An 8,139-nucleotide genomic window follows, 5' to 3' on the forward strand; every position below is an offset into this window, starting at 1 on the left:
GTTCTTGTCTGAGGATGTTGCCAGCAGATTTAGCAGGGACGACAACAGCTGCTGCCATAGCAGCTGGTGATGCAAGAGAGGTCAAGGCACCCAGAGCTGTTGTAGCCTAAATCATCTGAGACCTACAGCCAGGCAAGAGCTGGCTTTGAAGCAGCAGGAGGAGGAGGAGGAGAAGGGGCTTCGCACTCACCTGATTCCTGAAGAGAAGGAGGCAAGAGAAGTGGATGAGAGAGCAGAGACTTGGGCTGCCTTTTATAGCAGTCCTGGCCTGCCTTAGGCCCACAGGCACCTTAGTGGAAGCCATAATTTTCTGACCAGTTCATGTCATCGTCTCAGTTAATGGTAGGGGCTGTATCCTGGTTTCCTGCATTGCTGCCTTTTCATTTCCTGGCTTCTGCCATGTGCGTTCCTATTTCCTATCTGAAGACTTGTGTTAGGGCTGGGTTGAGAGTCCCAGGAATTTCCAGGATGTAAACAGGTCAGCATAGGCAGAGTGCTTGGATCATGGTCTGATGACATTCCATGCAGGCACGAGATGTTCACCTGTGTCATCCCTGTAGGTTTCTTTGTGGCAAAATTTTCAGTGCCCCAGGCTTGTTCTTCTACACATGCACAACGGTGGCCATGTGAAGAGCGAACAACCTTTTCCCCTTTGTCTCATCTCTCTCTGATAAAGAGTTTCACTCATATGGGCTCTGCTTGCTGGGTTTTTTCTTCTTTCTGTATTTACCATATCTCAGGGAAATTGTGCTGGTCTCATTGACCTCACCCTATTTCTGTACACTCTGTGTGGGTCCTTTGGGAAGACAAGACCATTTCTGTGGCTGGGTTCCTTCACAGGTGCTTGAGTACTCTTCTTTCAGAGTTGTCCCCAACACCTCCACAGAGTGCTCACTTTTTGATAGTTTTATTTTACGAATGTTCAGATTGCAAGGTCCAAGGGAGGCCTTCCTAAGCACATATGTGTCAGTGTGTGCATTATGAGGGTGTAGGAATGTCCCCCCTGTTGACGGAGTGAATAAATTATCCTTTGTCTCCTTAAAAAGGAAAAAAGCCCAGAAGTTTCCTCAATTCAGTAAAAAGACACCTCATAAGACCTTGAAGACTTCACCTCAAACCCAAGAATACCCAATTGAACAGAAGCCAAAAAGTCTCACCTAAGCAATTCACTAGAAAAAGAAGAAAACAAAAGAAGTAATCACTTTTGTAGAGTGTTTTTACCAGGAACAAGAGCCTCTTACCCCTAACTCAGTTTTTCTCTGTAAAGAGCTTTGTTATTTTGCCTTTTATTAAAACTTTTCTGTTTTCAACACTACCTCAAAAGCCATCCTCCTAATTTTATACCATCAAAGTAGCTAAGCTATCTCAAGTGTGTTCTATTTCTCTAAGAACTCATAAGACCTGGCTCAAGGAGAAAATATAACATGAGGGCACATGAAGGTTCTCATTTTCAGTCTCCCTGTGGTGTGTCCTTTAGTCTCACAAAGGCACTGCCTGCCCTGGAGAGGCAGAGCCAATGTACAGCTGCTTTGACCTTGCAGAGAACTGTCTGGAGAACTGAAATGCAGACTCGGCCTCCTCCACCCTCCACTTCTTGCTTTATATTCAGGGAGAAAGCTCAGAAATCTTGCTAGCCTCTGAAGACCTTCATCTCAAATGGATGCTCCTCTGCTGGAGTGTTGCTGGTGAGTGGATGTGGTGTCCCACTTGTAAGGGGGAGGAAACAGCCAGGATTTGTATATGCTGGTGATTGAGACAAAAAAAAAAAGTTAGAGAGTCCACAGCAGATTTCACATTTTATTAATAAATTGTACAGTTGGCATTGAAATAGGAACAGGAATACGAATAGGGATAGGAATAGGAATAGGAACAGGAACAAGAACAGGAATAGGAATAGGAATAGGAATAGGAATAGGAATAGGAATAGGAATAGGAATAGGAATAGGAATAGGAATAGGCAAGGCAAAGGCCAGGACGAGGCCAGGGACAGGGCGAAGACCAGGCTAAGGTGGACAGGGAAGAGAAAAGAAGATGGGAAACAACTTGAGGCTTGAGATAAGGCAGTTGACCAAAGCAAAATCATGCATAACAACCTGATGTTGAAATTTTTATTATTCTCATTGTGCCTCACACTGTGTCAGATACTTTCCCTTAAGTAAAAGTGGTGAGATTTGGTAGCTGGGGCAGAAAATTGTAGGAATGGGCTCTGTGACTTTAAAGAGTCCAGTGTCTCCCACCATGTCTGGCTGAGTCAACTCCAGCCCAAAAGGGGGCTCAGCACTGTCCAACACTGAGCATATTTGTCACACTGATACTGCCTCTGTGAAAGCATATTTCATTAGAAATGGTTTGGGTTGGGAGGAAAGGGCTAAAAGAAGAAGAATTATCAGGATGATTGTAGGTTTGCTGAAGTGACCTTGCAGCTAAGGATGCTAAAGCATGGAGGATATCAATGTGGGAAAAACCATAAAGGATGCCTTCTGCTGTTTTATCCTGTGTTTGGAGAAGCAGAATCTCTCTGTGGAGACAATGCCAGTGTTTGGAGAGACTTGGAGGCCATCTCATGGACCTGCTTGAGCTCCCTTTTTTGGGAGAGAGAAAAATCAAAGCTCAGAGATCACAAAAACCACAGAGAGATCACAGCACTGATGTAAGGAGGAGCCCTGCCAGCAAGGACTGATCTGAAGCAGGACAATATTTCCAATTGTGCATCCCTGCCTGAGTGTTGATTCTACCTCCTTTGTGGAGTGAGGTAAGGCAATAAATTTACTCTTTGTCTTTCCACCATGGTTTTGTGGTTATTCCAGGTGCCTGACTGTGTTGACTGAAGCACGTGGGATAGAAGGGAACTTAAACAATTTTTGTTTGCAACACTCCATCCACCCCACAAAACATGGGCAAGAATGTCCCTCACCAAACCAAGTAGCTCAAAGTCCTGAGCAACCATGCCTTGAAGACTTCCAAGAATGAGCAATGTACAATTTCTCTGGGCAACTTATTCCAGTGCCTTATCTCCCTCATTGTCAGGGTATCTTTGTCAGCTTAAAGGGAAAAGGCACAAGGAAAATCTGTAGCTGTGAGTCCTGCTCTCTGCTTTTCCAGTGCACTCCTGAGGAGACTGGAAGAGTTGTCACAGAATGAAGGAGAAATCAGAGGCTGAAGTTTGAATGCACAGAACTTTATTGAGTATAAAGAAGAAAAACGAGGCTTTCAGAGACAGCACCAGGAGCAGCTGCTACGATGAAGTGGGGGTGTCCAGAGGCCTGGCCAGCAGACAGAGCGGGGAAGGGAGGGGGCCACTAAGGTGACATTGGTCAGTGTCAAAAGGAAAGGAAGGGAAGAAAGAGAGAACACAAAAATGAACTAATAGCTAAGAAGTCTGAATCCAATGTACCAAAATATTTTCTTCATTCCGAACTCTTAGAAGTTCTTGCCTGATGACTTTGGTGACAGCAATTTTAGCAGGGACGACACGGCAACCTTTGGGCCCTCAGCTGTTTCCCAGTGTTCTTGTCCCTGCCTTATGGGGAGGCTTTGAGGTGGCAGAGTTCTGAGGTCTCCTTGGCAATGGAGGAGTCCACTGGCAACAGGAGCCTTTGTCCTGAGCCAGGAGCTGTGGGAAAATATTTCTGTCAAAGAGAATGAGGCATGGGGAGAAACGACTTTGACCATTTCTGGTTGGTGGAATTAGGGAGGTTGTAAAGGACTAAAAGAACAGCATTTTATTCTTAGAGCAGTATCCTGTAACAGCACAGTCTTAGAGAAATACATTTAGGATGTGACTTAGGCAAACAGAAATCATGCAAATGGCAAGTAGGGTGGCTGCTCAGCTCTTCAAGCCTGACAAAGCAGTAGTTCTGCTAAACAACAATATTGGCCTGACTCAAATGTGGCAGTGGAGGACCAGCTACCAAAGAAGGACATCAGGCTTGAGGACAGACCCCAAAGAAGTATAGAAGGACATCTGATAAGGACAACTATGTAAAATGAGTCAAGTGTTTTGGGCTAGCTAATGAATATGTAATCACTGCATATGATAAAAAAGTCTCTTTAACTGATCGCCTGGTGCACTCAGAGCATGGTGGTAGGGCCACATGGCCGGTGGCAAAAACACAGCGAGGAACTTCCCCTTGGAGATCCTAGATGAATCAACTTAGTGGTCCTGTAGGAATCTTTGACTTGGTGGAACTTGTTGACGATGGTTCCTAGAAGCAGCAGCTTTCTTCTAGTCAGAGAAAAGGAGGAAGTGAGGACATGTGAGGGAAAACAACGTAGCAGCACCAAGGTCAGTAGAAAAAGAGGGGGAGGAAGTGCTTCAAGCGTTAGAGCCAAGATTCTTCTGCAAGCTGTGGTGAGAACCACGGTGAATCAAACTGTTCCCCTTTAATCCATGAAGTCCATGGTGGGTTCAGAGATCCATTTGCAGCCGTGGGAAAAGGGCTCACGCTGGAGCAGGTGGATGCCAGGGAAACCCGTGATCCAGTAGGAAACCCAAATACAGTGAGAGGGCTCCTGCTTCCAGACATAGAGGGAGAGAGCCCTTGCTTCCAAGCTAGAACAGCCTATACTTAAAAGACTGCACCCCACTGAAGAGTGACCCATGCCACAGCAGTATGGGGAAGACTGTTTGCCCATAGGAAGGACCCCATGGCATAGCAGAGAAAAGATTCCTGTCCCTGAACAAACAGAAGATCTTCAGTGACAAACTAACCAAAACCCAGCAGGACATGGCTTGGGCTCACAGGTGCACCTGGCACAGAGGGCAGCAAGAAGCACAAAGTGAGGACACATGAGAAGCAGCACTGCACCCAACTCCCCTGCAGCCACGGCACCTCCTGCCCTGCCTCCCTTCAGTGTCAGTGAGAAAGAGGTTGGGAGTGAAAAAAGGTGGTTTAAAGACTTATTTTATTTCTCATTATCCTCCTCTGATTCTGTTAATAATAAATTTACTTCATACCTTTAAATTTGAACCTGTTTTACCCTTGGAGTGTTTTTTTCCCCAGTCCTTACCTAACTCATGAGCCCTTTGTTAATTTTTTCCCCCTCCCTCTACCCAACTGTAGCAGAAGAGGATGAGCCAATGAATTTTGTCAGTGCCTGGCATTTGGGCAATATCAAACCACAACATATTTGGAAATAACTAGTGGACAAACTAAAAGGGGCATAGTAAAAAAATTCCCACTTGGTTGCATTTTGCGACATTGGAAGAAGATTAGCGGTTCCTGGATGAACCAGCAAAGGACTCCAGAGAAAATTGTTCCCAATCAGCTCTTTTGTGTGGCTGATAAAATACTAATGGTTAAAGCCCTCAGCCCTGCCTTCTGGACAGAAGCTGGGACAAATATTAAATGTGAGGATGGTGTTGGAAGAGAAGAGATTGTGGGCTATCCCCAGGCCTCGCTGGTTTCCATTCCCTGCCATCTTCACCCTGACAATCATTCCACTGGACTAGCCAGGGATGTGTTGGACAGCTACCACGTAAAGGGCAAGAAGTAAAATCCACTGTATGAAGTCCCACCCTCTACTTCTATACGTTTTTTCCTGAGCTTACTGGAAGAACATGCCACAGATGAACAGAGAATCAGAGGCCAAGGCTTGGATGCAAAACAAATTTATTGAGTCTAAAGAAGAAAAGGAGGAGGCTCACAGAGGGCATCTGAAGCAGCCACTAAGGTGCAGTGGGGGTGTCCACCTGCCTGGCTTCCAGAGAGAGGGAGGAAGAGAAGCCAACAGGTCCCACTGGGCTGACATTGCATGGTGGCGACACAAAAGGAATGCAAAAGTAAGGGAAGAGAGTCGTAGAAGGCAACAGAAAGCTAACAGCATAAAGGTAATGTTCCAAATCTTCCATCTTCATTCCAGCACCATATTCTCAGGTCTTGGAGGTCCTTGCTTAATGAGATTGCCAGCAGATTTAGCAGGGACGACAGCATCTGCTGCCTTCATAGCAGCTGGTGATGCAAGAGAGGTCAAGGCACCCAGAGCTGATGGGCACTCCCTCACAGCTGAGGATGCTGCCAACAGCAGCAGAGGTGGAGGATCCCACGGCGGTGTTCTGTGGGGAGGAGCTGAGGATGGCACCGGGCAGGGTCACCAGCACAGCAGGTGGCTGAATGACAACGTGGGAGCTCTGCAACTGCCTGACACAGCACTCATTGCAGCTGCTGGCCAGCGGGCAGGGGCCGCAGGGCTGGCAGCAAGGGTCGCAGGGCTTGCAGCAGGACATGGCTTGGGCTCACAGGTGCACCTGGCACAGAGGGCAGGGAGAAGCACAGAGTGAGGACACATGAGAAGCAGCACTGCACCCAAACACCTTGCAGCCAAGACACCTCCTGGTCCACATTGCACTGCCCTGCTCAAAGCCCAGGAGCCACCTCAGCCCAGTCCCAGCCTCTCTCTGGTCTGCACAAGACCTTCTCTCCCCTGCCCTCTCCCTGCACAAGCAGCTCCCAGCCCTGCACGCCAACAGCCCCTCTCAGCTGAGATCTCCAGCCAGCCAAGAGCTGCTCTTGAAGCAGCAGCAGCAGCAGGAGAAGAGGCTTCGCACTCACCTGATTCCTGGAGAGAAGGAGGTGAGAGAAGTGGATGAGAGAGCAGAGACCTGGGCTGCCTTTTATAGCACTCCTGCCTTGCCTCAGGCCCACAGGCTCCTTAGTGGAATCCATAATTTTCTGACCAGCTCATGTCAAATGTGCACCATGCCAGTTAATGGTAGGGGCTGTATCCTGGTTTCCTGCATTTCTGACATTTCATTTCCTGGCTTCTGCCCTCAGCATTCTTATCTGAAATCTTCTGTTAGGGCCAGCATAAGATGTCCAAGAATTTCCGGGATATAAACACATCAGAGTAGGAAGAATGCTGAAGTCATGGTCTGGTGGCATTCCATGCAGGCACATGTTACATCTTCAGATGGAATTGGAGGGATCAGGGTACAGACATTGCCTAGCTCTGAGATGTAGGATAGATGTTCTGGGTGGCACTGGGTTCAAACCCAAGAGCTGTGAACTCTCTTTAGTGTTCAAGCACCACGACGTCCATATGCCCCGAAAATGGTGTTCCCAGCAACTACATCCAGGAAAGCAGCGATGCATCATTCAGGACCAAAAGGCCAAAAATACAGCTCCTCTTTCAAGGGGGAGGTCAGAAAAATTCCCTCTTTGCTGCGGGATCACTAATATAATATTTCTTTAGATAATTGAAAGTTACATTCATCCCCGTGTTAAGCCTGGATGACTCCGCGGCTGTTAGAAATTTTATTCATCCAATTGTTTTACACACCGTAATGGATCTTCCAGCTTGTGTTAAAGCGGCAAAGTTTGGCAGCTGGGGAAGAAGGCTGCAGGAATGGGCTCTGGGACAACATTCCAGCAGCTCCTGCCTGGTCAGACAGTCAGCTCCAACTGTGTCCAAAAAAGCCCCATAAATGAAACCTACTGCTATTTTATCCTGAGTTTGAAGAAACAGAATTTGTATAAAACAATGCCAGTGTTCAGAAAGACATGGAGGCCCTCTCACAGACATACTTTAGCACTGGTCAAAGAGGAACCTTACCAGCAAGGACTGAGCCTGAGGGGGACAATATTCACATTTGTGCATCTCTGCCCAAGAATTGCTTCAACCTCTTCCGTGGAGTGAGGTATGGAAATAAATTTACTCTTCACATTTCCACCATGGTTTTTGGGTGTTCCTTCTGCTCAACTGTGTCAACTCAAGGGAACGAAAAAAACAATTTCATTTTCAAATCCACAGCAGCCCCACAAAAGAGGCATTGACTGCATCCAACAACCCAAGTGTCTCAAAGTCCTGAGCAACCTTGCCTTGAACATTTCCAGGAATGAGAAATCTACAATTTCTCTGGGCAACTTGTTCCAGTGCCTCATCACCCTCACTGTCAGGGATGCCTTTCTCAACTTCAAGGGAAAGGGTACAAGGAAAACCCATAGCAGTGAGTGCCACTCTGCTTTTCCATTGTACTCCTGAGGAGACTGGAAGACTTGTCACAGAATGAAGGAGAAATCAGAGGCTGAGATTTGAATGCAAAAAAACTTTATTGAAACTAAAGAAGAAAAGCAGGTACATAGGGGACAGCACCAGGAGCAACCACAAAGATGCAGTGGGGGTGTCCAGAGTCCTGGCCAG

General features: G+C 47.0%; 1 pseudogene; it reads right to left on the minus strand.

Annotated features, from left to right (window-relative positions):
- Nucleotides 1–5,914: 5,914 nt before the first annotated feature.
- Nucleotides 5,915–6,690, minus strand: LOC120506548 (annotated as a pseudogene).
- Between the last annotated feature and the right edge of the window lie 1,449 nt (nt 6,691–8,139).

The sequence above is a fragment of the Passer montanus genome, unplaced genomic scaffold (genome assembly GCF_014805655.1).
Source record: "Passer montanus isolate IOZ18808 unplaced genomic scaffold, ASM1480565v1 scaffold393, whole genome shotgun sequence".
NCBI classification, from domain to species: Eukaryota; Metazoa; Chordata; class Aves; order Passeriformes; family Passeridae; genus Passer; species Passer montanus.